The 16,156-nt window shown below is 40.1% G+C and overlaps 1 long non-coding RNA gene and 2 pseudogenes across 1 annotated transcript in view; 1 reads left to right on the top strand and 2 right to left on the bottom strand.

Moving 5' to 3' along the window:
- The window catches only part of LOC116102077, an 8,880-nt gene extending 8,053 nt beyond the window's left edge, over positions 1 to 827 (top strand). Inside the window, exon 3 of the long non-coding RNA XR_004123000.1 lies at positions 171 to 827. This is a non-coding gene — a long non-coding RNA (uncharacterized LOC116102077). The remainder of the gene's footprint in view (positions 1 to 170) is intronic.
- Positions 828 to 1,781: 954 nt separating this feature from the next.
- On the bottom strand, positions 1,782 to 16,142 carry LOC116102070 (annotated as a pseudogene).
- LOC116101204 lies at positions 12,293 to 14,332 on the bottom strand (annotated as a pseudogene).
- Positions 16,143 to 16,156: the final 14 nt, after the last annotated feature.

Here is a 16,156-nt window from a genome sequence, read left to right as displayed (position 1 = left end):
TATATATATATATATATATATATATATATAATAAATATATCTTTAAAATATTGTCCAAAGGCAGTGAAACTCAGGACTGCATGATATCCACAAGTTTCTGATGCAGCTGCTGACCAGCTGTAGAGACTTCCTATTGGCTCTTAAATGTGTCCATGTGTGTTCTTTTCTAGAATCAACATAAAGTAGAATCACAATGAAGGCTCTTCAAAAAACTAAAAACTGATTCTAACCTATGGCCATGTATTACTGCTCCTAGGTTTTACAAAACATATTTCAATTCACTATATTAGAGATATATTTGCCTGTCAGTGTTGATTGTAGCACACTTGTACTTGGCTCTCACATTGCATAGCCAGAATATCTAGTTAGGGTTCCCCTGAAGAACTGAACTGATTCAATGAGTATATACGGAGAATGTTCACACACACACACACACACACACACACACACACACACACACACACATGAATTTCTTGCAGGCTATGTTCTTGCTAGTATAATAATGGTTAACACCAGTCCTGTAGTTATTCAATCCATGAGGCTGTCTTTGCTGGTCTTCTGTATATATTGTCTGGAATCCTGAAGAAGGAGGCTGTAATGCTGGTAAAGGAATGAATTGGATAGCAAGAGAAGAACAAGGACAAGCAAGCAAAGAACAAAGAGCTTCCGTCTTCCACATTCTTTCTATAGGCTTGCACAAGAATGTTTGACTCCAATTAAAGGTAGATCTTCTCACCTAAGAAGATCCAGATAAATGTTGAGTAATTGTACTTCAAAAGATTTAATAATTTTAATTAAGAAAATCCCTCACAGGTGTACCCAATAAATTGAGTTTTAATGAATTTCAAATGTAGTCAGGTTGACAACAAAAATAGCTATTACAACAGTTCATTGCAAATATATTAGGAAAGCAACCTTATTGTCAACAACCGAGAAGAGGATAAAGGAGATGTGATGTGTAAACACAATGGGAAATTTATTCATAAAAATGAAATTGTGCTGTCCATAGGAAAACAATTGAGTGGACACTATCATGACTTAATCAGGCTCAGTTAATTCTATTATATTTTATGTATACATGTCCTAAATCATATCTCTATAAGTGAAATCCTGCATGTATATGTTTCATACAATTGGAATAAAATCCCTGTAATATAAAAAAAGAGCAGCATTGAGAGGTAAGAAATGTACAAATTTATGAAAATAGGAGAGTGTACTCAATACTCAGTATGTACTTCAAGATATATCATGTCCAATGAATTAAAAACTCAAAAATACGCGTTGTGGTAGTGCACGCATTTAATCCCAGCATTTGGGAGGCAGTGGCAGGCAGATTTCTGAGTTCCAGGCCAGCCCAGTCTACAGGGTATGTTCCAGGACAGCCAGAGTGATCCAAAAAAACCTGTTTCGAAAAACCAAAAAAAAAAATTATGATTAAGGAACACACAAAAAAATTTACCACAACCATAGTATTTTCTCAAATGATTTAATATTAAATAAATTTCTTAAGTTTAATTTCATATAGAATACAATAAGAACTAAATCATCACAGTGAACAAAACATTAGAATAAAATAACCAACTTCACATTCTATAGGCATTTTACTAACTATTCCAATGCATGTGGGTATGTTTTTTTCTATCCATCTATATCTACTTAGTTTTCTATATTCCTGCACATATACCTATGTATATACATATTTATATTTTTCTGTAATTTTATTCATCTGTATCAGTCAATATACCTCTTCAAGTGAATATCAAAAAACAACTTCTTACAAAGATCTTGGCAGCTCTTACATTGCATAGCCATAATATTGAGAAATTTCCATATCCTTCTCCCTCTGAAGGAAAACCTGGAGTTTTCCAGTTGAAGGGTTCTTGGCAGCATTCTCAGGCTCCTGTTGTGCCCACTTCTTCATGGCCTCCCTCTCTGGCCTCTGCTCTTTTGTGATGGGCTGTGAGACAACTGGTCCCAGAATGTCGAATTTCCTCCATGGAATGGGTTGGCAGCTGAAGTCTTGCAGCAGATATTGGGTTTGAGGTTTGGGAGGTGATGGTACCTTGTTCCTGGCATCAGAAACAAGCTCTCTCTGGAATGAAGTGTGAGATGATGCTCTGTATGGTGCAGGCCTTGAGGTGGACATCTGGGGCACAGCACTAGACTGGATGGGGTTGTTTACATTAAGTTGTGTGGCACTGGAGGAAACTGGAGAAGCTAGCTTGGCAGAGGTCATCAAAGAAGTGCTGACAGGAGGTGGTTGGGCTGGCCTGAGTGTGGTAGGTTGAGATGAGTGAGAGTGAGGCTGCACAGGGTAAGTTGCAGTGGGCCTGCATAAAGCCAGGGAAAGGGGCTTTCTAGAAGCAGTTCTGGATTGAGGCTTGCCAAGGGTTGGAAAAGGCAGAGGTACTAATCAGATTTTCACATCCGGGGGAAGCTCATAAGGGGTTGGAGATATACAATCTTTGTCCTCTCTGCTCTCAAACATTCATTTCACCTCCTATTCTCTGGCCTTCATGAGCTCTAAGGGGAGGCATTTGATGAAGATCTACCATTTATACTTCCTCTGTCATAATGTTGGGCTGTTCCCATACTGTCTACATCTGTTTTTAGCTGTTTTCAGATGCCTCTGATAGTTGTAGGTTAATGAACTGAACTATGTACGATATAGCAGAATATTATGAGGTGTCATTTTATTGATAATTATTGTTAAATAACCAGTGTTTGTTTTACCCTATGTCTATAGGCTCTCTAGTTTCTAGTTCTTGTTTACCCAAGCAATGTAGAATATAGATTCCAACTTGTGGAGTAGTTCAAATCAGAAGTTCATTGTCTACTCCCACAAGTTTGTTGTTCCTGTTGCCTTAGAATATTTTCTAAGCAAGACAAGTTGTAGGTCAAGGCTTTTGTGTGTGTGTGTTGGTTTCCAGGTTTCTCTTTCATTGTCTTCATTGTCTTGTGCATAAGGAGTACCTTAATATTGAAAAGGCAGCAGAATGTACTGGTAAAGGCTCCATGTTGCCATCCACCTAACTTCTCGATGTTCAGTGAGTGTGTGAGTTTTCTCCTCAGCAATGGGGACCTCTCTGGTGATAGAGTGAACCCCCTTATCATAGCAACAGACTGGTATTGTTGATCTACATGGAAGATATGGCCATTACCTCAGCAGAATTTTATGAAGATTTACCACTGGAAGTCTTGCCAGGACAAGAAATGGGCCAAGACTTTATACTCCCCATTAGTAGGAGTCCTCATTTGGATCCCCTTCCTAGATCTGAAGAAGTTTCCCCTCAGTGTGTTTCCGTACCATACCCATAATGGCCTTTCTGTTCCAGTGTTCACTTCCTGCATTCGCTCCATCTACCCCATAACCACTACCATCCCAACCATCCTTTTCATTTCCAACCACCCTTTTATGCCTTTAGAATATACTCTTTTACACTACACACAAGAGACATATGTGTTTCAGATCTACTGATTTTAGTAAATACATTCCATAGGTGCCTTTATGGTTTTTCATTACCTCACTAAGGATGATTTTTTTCTAGTTCCATTCATTTGACTGCACATTGTATAATATACAATTTTGTAATAGCTGAGTATGATTCGATTGTTTTAACATAACTGTCCTTGTTGTTGGATGGAGTGTCCATTGGGTATATGCCCAAGAGTGGTTTATCTGGATCTGCAGGTAGATCAAATCCAACTTACTGTGGAACTGTCATATTTATTTCAGTTGTGGTTGTATAAGTTTGCATACTCACTAGAAATGAAGAAATGTTCCCTCTGCTCCACATACTCACCAGCTTGATTTGTTGTGTTACTGATCTTAGACATTCTAAAAGGTAGAAGATACTATCTCAAAATGTTTTTGACTTGCATTTTCCTGATGACTAAGGATATTCAACATTTCTTTAAGTGTTTCTCACAGTTTGGAGTTTTGTCTACTGAGAATTTTGTACAGATATGAACATAATTTTGAAACAAAGGAAAACTCTTTCTGTATTCTGTAGGCTTTAGTCTACTTCCCTGTCTGACAGAATTTCTTTTCAGTTTTATGAGATCCCATTTTAGAATTATTGAACTTAGGTTCCATGCTATAGATGTTCTGTACGGAAAGTTGTCTCCTGTGGCAATGTGTTTAATGATATTCCTGAGCTTCTCTTCTATCAGTCTCAGGGATCTTATCTGGTTTTATATTTGATTTTTAAGCAACTGGGACTTCTTTTGTGTATAGTAGTAAGGATGATTATATTTGCATTCTTACGCATTATACATTCAACTTGACCACCACAATTTGTTGAAGTTGTCTTTTGTCTCTAGTGTGTATGTTTCTGGCTTCTTTATCAAAAGCACACACTTATATGTGTTTGAATTTGTGTCTGGATCTTAATACAATTCTGTTGATAAATACATTTATTTTGTGCCAATAGCATGCAGGTTTTATTACTATAGCTCTATAGTTGTAACTGAAATCAGATATGGTGAGACTTCCCGATTTTGTTTTATTCAGGATTATCTATTGTATCCAGTAGAGTATGTATATGTGTTTCCATATAAAGATGAGAATTGTCAATTCAAGTTTTGTAACAAATTTTGCTGACGATTGCCATAAATCTGTAGAATCCATGTTGCAAGATGATGCAAACTTCCTATGTTAATGTTTCTGTTCAGTAATCATGGAGATCTTTCCATCCTCTGATATCACACACTTGAATCTTTTATCATACAAGTTTTTCACTTGCTTGACTGGTGTTACCCTGAGGCACTTTATATTATACAGTGCTATCGTGAAAGGTTGTTCCCTATATCTATATCTGTCCATTTATCATTGGTGGAAAGCTGAGGCCCATTTACAGATAATGCCATGTGGTCTGCAAATAAGATAGTTTGACTTCTTTCTTTCCTGGTTTTATCCCTTTGATGTCCTTCAGTTGTCTTTTTGTTCAAGCTAAATTTCAAATTCTACATGGAATAGATATGAAGAGAGTGGGAAAATTGTAGTGTTCCAGATGTTATTGAAGGTATTCTGTATTTTTGTCCACTTGCTCAGATATTAACAATATGCTTGCTGTAACTAGCTTATATTTTGTTGAGTTATATCCTTGTATCCCTAATTTCTCTATGAGGGATTTTTTTTCAAATGGGTGTTATATTTTGTCAAAGGTTTTCTCTGCATCATATGAAATGATCTCATGGTTAATTTTTCATTAAGTTTGTTTTATTGTGGATTACATTTACTGTTTTTCTTATATTGAATCATCCCTGCACCTCTGAAATGAAGCCTTCTCAGTGGCAGTGGATGTAGTTTTATGTGGGTATTTATTCATTTTTTATGTATATTATTGTACATTTTAGCATCTGTGCTCTTAAGTTAGCCTATACTTTCTTCTCTTTGTTGAGTCTTCCTGTCTTAGGGTATCCGGGTAACTTTGACTTCATATATTGAGTTGGGTAATGTTCCCGCTGTTTCTGGAATAAATTGAATATTGGCATTAACTCTTCCTTAAAAATCTGGTAGAATTCTGTGCTAAAAGCATCTGTCCCTGGCATTTCATTTTGGTTAGTAGAATTTTAATGACTGAGTGTATTACATTAGGAGTTATAGGATTATTTCCTTTGTTTAACTGTTCTTGATCTGACATACTTAAGTGGAATCTATCCTGAAAATTATCCATTTCTCTCACATTGTCCAATTTGGTGAAGTAAACGTTTTTAATGATGTCCTTATAATACTCTAAATTTCCCTGGGTTCTTTTTGTATCCACATTTTTGTTTCTGATTTTGTGATTTTAGGTACTTTCTCCCTGCTTTTTAGTTTGCTCAAGGGTTTGTCTATCTTACTGATTTTCTCAAAAAGCCAACTGTTTGCTTCATTCATACTTGCTTTGTTCTCATTGTTTCTATTTCATTGATTTTACCCCTAAGTATGCTTATTTATTATAGAATACCCCAGTTTGAGTATTATTATTTCTGTTTGTTCTAGAGCTTTCTGAAGTGGAAATGTTGGTTTCATTGAAAGCACAGTTGTCTCATGTGACGTTTTTCTGGAAATTTGTCTTGTTAGAGTATGTTTTGCTGAAGCAGACATATGAAAGGATGTTTTAATAAGAACAGACACATGGTATTTTTTTGAAAGTTGCCTGGTGAAAGGGAATGTTTTGTTTTGGTGGAGTGGACACCTGAGAGGTGCATGATGTTTTTAAAAAGTCTAAGTATAACCCAGCAGACACTGGGTGAAGATCTTGCATTGGTTCACCTTGGAACTCATTGCTGGTTATCATTGGTCTTTGATAACACTGGTCTTCACTGACAACTCTCTTGCATTGGTTCACCTTGCTTTCTTTGCTGATCTTCACTTGTGACTTTGTAGAGGGAAGTACACCAAAGTACTTCTGGTGGTATTTTTGGCTGCTTCTTGCTATTTCTGTGGACGGATGCCGATTGGCGGAGCCTCACAGTTTATTCTGGTTCAAGCTCCTGCTATTTATTTGTGTTTGGTGTTTGCCCAGTGAACTGGACTTATGACAATGAAGGTGTGATTGGCATCCCCAAAATATTTCTAAGCAGGCGTATAACAGGTTTCCTATTAACCATACTTATTACCTACCTCTTTTAGGTGGTGGGCTAGAAGGCAAATTGAAGTGTTAAAGAATCACACTTTAAAGTAGAATCATACTTTAAAGTAGATTAAAACATCTAAGCCTACAGCTTTCAGGTTTGCTGTTAGGATAGAAGTGATATTTCTCCCCATTTTCTTTATGCAATCCCTCATTACTATGAACATTCCTCTTAGCACTGCTTTGTGTCCCACAAGTTTGTGAGTGCTGTTTATTCACTTTTTCCTTGAATTCCAGTCAATCTTTAATGTCTTTCTTCCTGTCTTGATATGTTTTTTTTTTTCATTCAGTAAAAAGGTGTTAAGCTTCCCTGATTTTTTTAAGCTCTCTGTTGTTTCTGTTGTTATTTATATCTAGCTTTAAACTATGGTGGTCCAGTGGGAAGCATGGGATTATTTCAATGTTCTCCTGTCTGTTGGTTTTTGCTTTGAGTCAAGAGTATGTGGTCAAGTTTAGAGAAAGAACTATGAGTTACAGCAAAGAGGACATATACTTTTTCGATTGGGAAAATATTCTGTAAACATATGTTAGTGTTATATCTTAATACCTGACAATAGTTCTGACATATTGACTGAACCTTAATTTTGTACCTTTTGACCTTAACCTGTCCTAATATTTCTTGCACTGACCATAAAGCCATATTGTTGTGCTTTGTCACAGAGCCTGGTGGACTCTGGAAACTGCCTATCCTCCCTATGTCTAGACTCAGGCAATCAGCTTAAAGGGCAGATAGTACTACTTTGTTTACATAGCTAATATATTGCAAATGTACCTGTATGCGGTTTTTCCATATGAAAACTGGCCCTGAAACCTAATGGCCAGGGGTTGTAGCTTGGCTCTCTACTCCTTGCTGTGTCACTGATTAATCTGTCTTGAATATGTGTTCAGTAAACCAAACATATCTGACTGAGATCAGTGCCTGAGTAGTTTGTGGGGCTAATGCTAAACCTCGGCATTTGGTGTGTTATCCAGAAAAGCACCAGACTATCTACTACCCCTCAGTCAGTATCAATGAGCACCACCAAGTCATCTGACCCTTCTGAACCTAGGTAAGAGATTATTTGTGGGAAGGGGGTTAGTTTTGTCTTTTTATCTAGACCTTTTCGTAGCTTAAAGAAGGGTAACTGAAAGCAATATTGCTCTTCCAGCCATAAGACATGGTATCCCATGATTCTTCCTTAGGCAAAAGGGCACTGATCTCTACTGTCTACATCTTTGGACTTGGGAGGGACTCCCAACCCGGAACCTTTCTTTAACTCCCATTTCTACCACAGCTTATGTCTTGATTTCCCATTGTTTCTTAGCCTGTTATTCTTTACCTCATTTTTTACTCCATTATTCATCCTGCTCTTCTCTACTCCTCAATATAGGCCAGTCTTCCTGTAATCCTAAAACACCCTTTGAAGCATTTCAGAGCCATTTCGAAACTTTGAAAAAGGCCACTGCTGTTTTAGATCCCCAAGGTTTTCCCGGGAGTCTTCATACTCTCTTTGATCTCAAATTCCATCTCTTGTACTAATTGTCCCGCAGAGCTCTTGACTGACCCTTCTTTTCTCCTTCTCATACAAACTCTGGTTTTCCACCACCCTAAGAGACTATGACCAGGTCACCTATGCCATTTGGCCAGGCATTTTCTTCCCTTTGTCCCTCCTAAATGTTAGAAGGGTCATATTCCTTCTTCCCCTCAGCCCACAGAGTAGGAGAAGACATCTGCTCTTTCAGGGAATTTTCAGGATCAGATCTAACAGAAAATGGCAATTATCTAAGGATGCTGTTCAAGACTGCATCAAATGAGGATCCCCAATCCTAATGCTACTAGGTTTCCCAGGAGAGTTGTACTGAGCTTCAATCTCTTGCTCCTGTTGTGCCCTCCTCTTCATGGCCTCCCTCTCTGGCCTCTGTTCTTTTGTGATGGGTTGTGAGACCACTGGTCCCAGAATGTCAACTTTTCTCCATGGAATTTGGTGGTGGCTGAAGTCTTGCAGCAGATACTCAGTTTGAGATTAGGGGGTGATAGCCCCTTGTTCTTGGCAGCAGAAAGAGGCTGCATCTGGAGGGAAGTATGAGACTATCCTCTATGGTGCATATACCTCAAGGTGCCTGACTGAGGCACAGTGCTAATGTGGATGATGTTGGTTACATTAGATCATGTGGTACTGTAAAAAATTGGCACAGCTGGCTTCAAAGGAGCCATCAAAGTTTTGCTGACAGAAGGGTGGTTGGGATGGCCTGAGTGTGGTAAATCAAGGTGAGTGAAAATGATACCTCTCAGAGTAAGCTGTTGTGGCCTGTGTGAAGTCAGAGCAAGGGGCTTTCTAGAAGCAGGTCTGGCTTGAGGCTTGTCTAGGGTTGGGGAAGGTAGAGATACTAACCTGACCTTCCCAACTGCGGGCAGCTCATACTGGGATTGAGATAGACACTCCTTGAGAGCACTGCTCTCTGCTTTCTGAGCCTTGACTGGGGTTTTGTCAGGGCCCTGTCACTCATGTGGCATATCCTGTAGTATTGTTGTGGCTGGGCTTGGCCCAGGATATTTGTTGCTATTAAAAGTTCCCAGAGCCTGGGAAGAACTGATGCCAGGTTTCTTCTCACTCTTCTTCCCCAGAGTGTGGAAGACCTGCACAAACTCCAACATGTTCATGCCAAGCTGGGTTCAAGGCTTTTTAAAGCTACTGTGGCTGAGCTCAGGTAGATCCTTTGTTATCTTGGTCTTGGAGATTATAGGCTTCTCTTCAGACTTGACTCTGTTCTTTGACTTTTTTAAGCTCCTCTCTTTTCTTGGAATCATTTTCTCTGGTACATTTGTTCTGTCTTGTCCTGGTCCCCTAGCTCTGCTGCGCCTGATGGGTGACACTTTGAGAGCTTTGCCCTCCAAGTCCTTTGCCGTTTTGTCAATAGTCCTGTCCCTGGACCCAACACAGGCCATAGGACATTTTCCCTCCATTAAATCCCAGTTTGTTATTTTTGCCTGAGGAGCTCCATCAGTCAGCTCAAAGGCATCATGGTCTTTATTTTTCTCACCTGGTCAGAGTGTCTGTTGATGACTCTGGAGTTTTCTTGGGCATGGTCCCTCCAGATGACTGAGGAGTCTTTAGATTCAGTTTCTGTGGTATCTTGGAATTGATCTAGGCCTGTGAGGAAGTTGAAAAGTTGGGAAAGGTGAATATCTGCCACCAGTGTAGTGGACACCATCAAACTGTCCAGAGTTCCTTTCTCTTCCAAACCCAGCCAGATGCCTCCCAGGCTGGCATTGTCAAAAGTAGACTTCTGTCTTAGGCTCCCAGTGTCAGTGCTGTGCAGAGGCTGCTGCAAGTCACGGTGTGCTTAAGGGAGGAGTTATGGGTCTTAGTTTTCTTTAGTGCCCTCATTGGCATCTCTAGGCATCAAATGCTCAACTTGCATTTCCATCACATGCAGGATTTTAATCCCTGTTTGTTCCGAGCTTGGAGGTGGAGGCAAGGCCAGGAATTCTGAAGGCCTATGTATAGGTGTTGTTAATGGCCCCTACCCATTAGCACATGGGGTCTTCTTCTGGAAAACCTGGGTGCAAGTGATGTAGAATTCTGGACTCTGCAGCAGACAAAGTGTTTTGCTTGAAGGTGACAATCCCAGGGAGGGCTCCAGTTCCACCACTGCAAAAGAGTCAAGGAAGAAGTCAGTACATGGTAAGATTTTCTCCTCCTTTTGTAGCACCATAGGAAAACTGGTACCAGCATACTGGAATATTCCTGTGACAACCTGACCGTGTTTTGTGGAGGACTGTGGATAGACTTTGGAACTTTGGGCTAGAATATACATTCGGTGTTAAGAGCTCTATGGGATGTTGTATAGGAGCTTGGAATACAATTTTGAGAACAATGCAGAAGATGGAGGCCTGGCTTGTGAAATTTCAGAGAGAAGATTAAAGACTTTTTATCAGGGCCATTGGTATTTTGATTGCGAAGATTCTATGGTTTTGGTTACCTTGGGATGAAGAATCTGCTGTGATTAACAAGATACCAGAACCACTAAAGCAAATCTTTGTGTTACTGGTACTATTTACGCTGGTTAGCTGGAGCTAAGAAATTAGAGGTGATGAATAAGAGACTTGAATCACTGAGGTGAAATCTTATGGGAATTGGTTCCTGAGAGCACTTAGAAGCAGTTTTACAGAGATAGCCAAGGTTGTACATTGTGTTGCGGTTGGACTTGGAAATGTGTAAGCATCACCCAGGTGGTACTGGATTTGAAGGGATGAATGGGTCATGAAAAGCATCTGCAGCTCACCACTCTGAGATGCCGCAGAAGGCCATTGTTGAAGGTGCAGCCTCAGTTGCAATTATTGGCCTAGGACTGAAGGGGTCATGCAAAGGAGTTGATGCAAAGGCTTGGCACCATGAAAAATTCCTATGAGAGGCTATTTATGAAGCCTAGTTGCAGTGGGAGAAAGCAGTGTTTTGGAGATGCCAGTACCATGAGATGACTGCTAAGAACAGCAGAAGCAGTGGAATACAGGTATCTGGAGCCTCGAAGACAAGGTGTGTGCTACAGAGGGCAGATCTGGAGAAGCGACTCAAGCCTTTGGAGGAGCCCATAAGATCATGAGTGGATCCCAGTTATTAGGGAGTTAGAGTTTGATTTTGCTGTTGATTGTGACTGTGGCCTGATATTATTCCCTCTTGAAGGAAGAAAGTGTTTTAGTGGAGCCCACAGTTAAGGGACTTTGAATTTTGTAAAGACTGTGAATAAATTACAAGGATTGAACTTTTAATATGCAGAGACTGTGGGCACTTTAAGAAAGTAAGGGTTGAAGCTTAAGAGTGATATGTTTGTGTGTCAAGTTGAAAAGGGGTCAATTGTACTGGCTGTTTTTGTGTGTTAACTTGACCCAGGCTAGAGTTATCACAGAAAGGAGCTTCAGTTGTGGATTTGCCCCATGAGATCCAACTTTGGGGCATTGTCTCAGTTGGTGATCAAAGGGGAAGGGACCATTGTAGCTGGTGCCATCCCTGGGCTGGTAGTCTTGGACTCTATAAGAGAACAAGCCTAGCAAGCCAGTAAGAAATAATCCTCTATGGCCTCATCATCAGCTCCTGTATCCTGACCTGCTTGAGTTCCAGTCCTGACCTCCCTTGGTGATAAACAGAAATTTGGCCTCTGCAACCATGGGGAAGGCATTCATATGAGATGTCTGCTATTTTTGCAGAACGATGGTGACTGTTCTGTTGTTTCTTATATCCATGCCATGCCAGATTTTCTCAGATGGTTTTGAATGTGTGGTTGCATAGCCAACAGGGTAAGGTCACAGAATTCCCTTGGTGTGTGGTCTTCTCCTGCCTTCCCCTTTGTATAAAAAGATGCATTGTCTCTCATTTCCTTGGAGCTTTACAATTTAGGTGGGTTATTTTTCCCTGTGATGTTGTGCCAAATAATTACACAGACAGCCTCAGAAGCCTGGAGTTTTATGTGGGTTTAGGTATTCAAATCCAGTCCAGGCAAGAATTTCAACAATAGAGTCTTTCCTCCAGCCCCATGTTTCACAAACTTCTTTCAAATAGCATGAAAATTGATTTAAGAAACTGAAATCTTTGGGCATGGCTGTAACTCAGTATTAGAGAACATGTCTATATAATTTTCACCTTGGATACCATCTGAAGAACACAAGAAAAGAAAAAAAAGAAGAAGTATTTTGGCTACCTTAACAGTGGTATATGGACTGCACTGAACTCACTATATTATTTTAAGTTTAAGAGAATTCCAGAACAAGTGTTTGGAATCTGGGAAGAATATGTCCTCTAGGACAGATTCTCAGCCGTTTTGCTCTGGAGAAAGATTGTGACTTTTGGATAATCTAGCCCCTCACCCCCATACACACACGCAATCTGTTGGTGTCAACTATAGCTCTGAGCAACATACCAGGAAAGAGTTGATTACAATGTGGTTGGGGCATGAGACTGATCACATTGTGCAGTGATGTGTGAGTGTGGTGTTCTGGGTGGGAATCACCTAATTCAGTATGGATACTACTCATTATGCCTTGCATTCTTTCTCATGATAGAATTTGAAGGTGGGGTTTGAAAGCCACAGTTATACTTAACTTGGAAGGACCCACATTCTCCCTTTGTGTGGGATGTCCATTACTGACAGACCAGGGTCTCCTTGGAGTACTGAGTGGTCCTTCCCTTCTGGCTCTATACTTACTAGGAAGACTGTTGTCTGGCATGGCTTGAGCAGATGTACTGAGCACAATACGTGGTGGCATAGGTAGAGAGAGGTGTTTGGACATTTCTTGGCTGAATCTCCTTTAGCATCATCATCATCTCTGGTGGTGGGGCAGAGGCCTAACTCTCAGGATAAGAGGCAGAGCCATAGACGTGAAAGGATTGTCTGAGTTCTCCAGCTATCAGAGGGCCCAGGTTGTTGTCTTAATAGTATTAGGAATGGGTATCCTGCTGGTAAGAATGTACCAGGCTGTATCATTGAATTATCACCACAGGTATTGTGGCCTGGTCAAAGCTGGCAGACAGTGTTGGATAGAAATGGCTATGGCATTTAGATTTAAAATTTTATCACACTGTACTGACATAGATAAGAATGGTGTCCTGGTCAATGATGTCACACTGAATTCCTAGAGTGCAGCCACCCTTTCTGTGGTGCTGCACACCCTGTCTGTGCTTCCTGATATATCCCATTCAAGAATATCTGTACAGGAGAGTGTGGAGATGGAGACCTGGCTCTGGTCTGTCAGCCCTGTCAGTATAGTCATGGTAGCATGTGGGTTGAGGTAGGCACTGCCCATGAGTGTCTACAGAGAAGTGTTGGATGATGATGGCAGGAGCCATGCTGAAATCACAGCTGGGATGGAGACACTGGAGTAGTTGCCCACCATTCCAGAGGGTGTGGAGTTGTTCAGCACAGGTAGAGAGGGCTGCAGATTGCTTTCTGTCCCCCAAAATTGTGTGTTTTGCAAATTTTCTCTAGGAAGGAAGAAGAGAGTGAGAAGAAGGAGTGGATGTTTTCTAGAGCCATGTGGGGAGCTATCTCCAGTTTCTACTGTCTGGGATAGTGAGTCTATGTCCAGTGTTCCTTCACACAATCCATTTGCAAAAGTTTTGACTAATTCTTGTACTCGACAGGATGATACTCACATGATACCTGTTCTTCTTGTATGGGAAATTAGTGCCTAGTAGACTTGATAATCTCCCAGATATATCTCAAACCTACAGCCTCCTGTTCAGGTGTTCTTGAGTGGGATATCACAGGAAGCACTGAAAGGAGAAGAGGTGCACTCTGGGAATTAAGGCTAATCTCAGCAGTCTGTTTTCACTGTTTGTCTTGCCGTCATACCTACTGTGATATGACTTTATATCTGGGTCCTGTAACAGAACTGTTCAGTGTTAAGCAAGCCTTAGACAACTTCTCATGCCCCTCCCTTTTCCCTGTTCTGTGCATATCTTATGTAGAGAGGCAGGATCTCTCTAGTTATATAATGCAGGACTTCGAAACTCAAAGACTGGCCTTGGCCTGCCTCTGCCCCCAGAATCGTGCTATCATAGATGTGTGCCAATGCCACCAGGTTTACTTTTACTCTGAGCTTTAAAAAAAAGATGTATCAAGGACTTCATATATGAATACTGGACCTACTTAATTACCCCTTCCCCCTTCTAAGTCCTCTTGTGCCCCTACCATTCATGACCTCTTATCATTTAAATTTACCTGTTAGACACAGTCATGTATGTGACTTTCTACATATGACTGATAATATTTCAAGGTACTTTTGTGTGTTTATGGCTGATATATTGTAAATTTCTCTCATATTAGAAATTCTACCCCGAATAAGATTGAATCTTCCTCTGGTACTTGCCTATTACTCCCCAGAAGGGAAGCAATGTGAGAATTCCTTGTTCTATGTCAGTGTTGTACATAGATCAAGTGACTGTGAAGTTGCCAGCTCCAACTGATATTATCCAACAAAACCATTGTTCACAAGATGTACTGAGCTCCTCACAAGATGTGATAGATTGTAGGAACCAGGGAGCAAAGTGGGATTGTGTCCTCTCTATGTTACAAGGAATCAGCACCCAGACAAACCTCAATACTCTGGTTGTTTAGACAAGACGTGGGAAATCACAGTGCCTTGATTATTTTGATTTAAAATCTGTGGTTCCCTGCAATGTTTGCTCTTAAATGATCTCAGTGTTCCTATAGGATAATCTCTGAGTTTCTGACTTCTTTGTAATCTGTGTTTTCTATCCACACATCTTTATACTTTGGATTTTTCCCTCTCTCCAGTTCCTATGGGTCTCTTTCATATAACAGCCATAAGGTTTATTAAAGTACATTAACTGTTCTCACAAAGTCCAGTCCCCTTTTAGAATCTCCCACATTCTTTTTTTTACATAAGGTGGATTCAGTTCTCTAAAACCTGGTAATCACTCTCTGTATTTTTTAATTTGTCTGTGTCAAGACAGGGCTATGGTAGCCCAGGGTTGACTTAATCTGACTTAATCTGTTCTTCATTAATCCAACCACTTCATGTTGTGTTCATGGATCAATTTGTTTATACTACCCACATGTATGAACACAGGTATGCCACCATACCTCTGTGAAAGATGCATTTAGAACAGCACTGAATTGAATTGTAACAGAGAAAGAGTAGTGGAGAAAGACCATCACAATCATGATATGTACAGGTAGATTCTTCACACCTTGTTCTACTGTGTGTTTCCATTAAATTTAACACCATCAATAATTACCTTTATTTTTTTTCCTGTTCACTTGCCTCTTAAGATTCAACTATACTGTGCTCAAACCATATACTCTCCCTGAAGGAGATGAAGAATCAGTTGACAGAAAAGAGTCTGTCCAAAGTCTTATTCTTAGTTAGAATCGAAGCTAAATGTGCCATTCAACTTGAGGTATCTCTATATCTAGTATCCAGAGTCTGCTGAGGATTTAAACTTATACTAAAAATAAGGAATGACATGATCAACGTTTTAAAATTTCATTCCTTACCTGACTTGGTCAGGGCAAGGTTGGGATGGTATAGCAGTAATCCATGGAACAGGATAAATGGTTGTCCTTGATTGATCTTCTCACCAGTCTGGCCTTTCTGTCCACCAGCAGATAGTGCTCACTGGTCACAATTGGCCTGTGACTCAATTTGCTTACAGATAGTTCCATATAAACCCCAAGATTCTACCATATGCTTGTAGGGTGAGAGGGAAAATGATGTCATAAATCAGGGAGTAGTCAATGGGAAGGAAAGATTCTGAGTTAAAAGACAAGATAGTGTGGAGAATATGACAGGAGACCAACTGAAGCCATGAAAGCTGAAGTGTTAGCTGGTTAAAGGAAGTAATATTGTATCAGAGTTGTCCCTATTACTATGACATTTACCCTAAAAGATCATGGCAATGCTTTTATAAAGTTCCTTGATGAGATGTCCTGGGCAGAGGTCTTCTAGACCCTAACACCAGAGGTATCAGTCCAGTCTACAATATGCAGCAAAGCTCTCAATCAACATAGATGGAGAAAACAAGTAATTTCATACAAAA

The sequence above is a fragment of the Mastomys coucha genome, unplaced genomic scaffold, assembly GCF_008632895.1.
Source record: "Mastomys coucha isolate ucsf_1 unplaced genomic scaffold, UCSF_Mcou_1 pScaffold21, whole genome shotgun sequence".
Lineage (NCBI taxonomy): Eukaryota > Metazoa > Chordata > Mammalia > Rodentia > Muridae > Mastomys > Mastomys coucha.
Note: the sequence above shows the minus strand (reverse complement) of the source record. Positions and strands in the feature narration are given on the sequence as shown.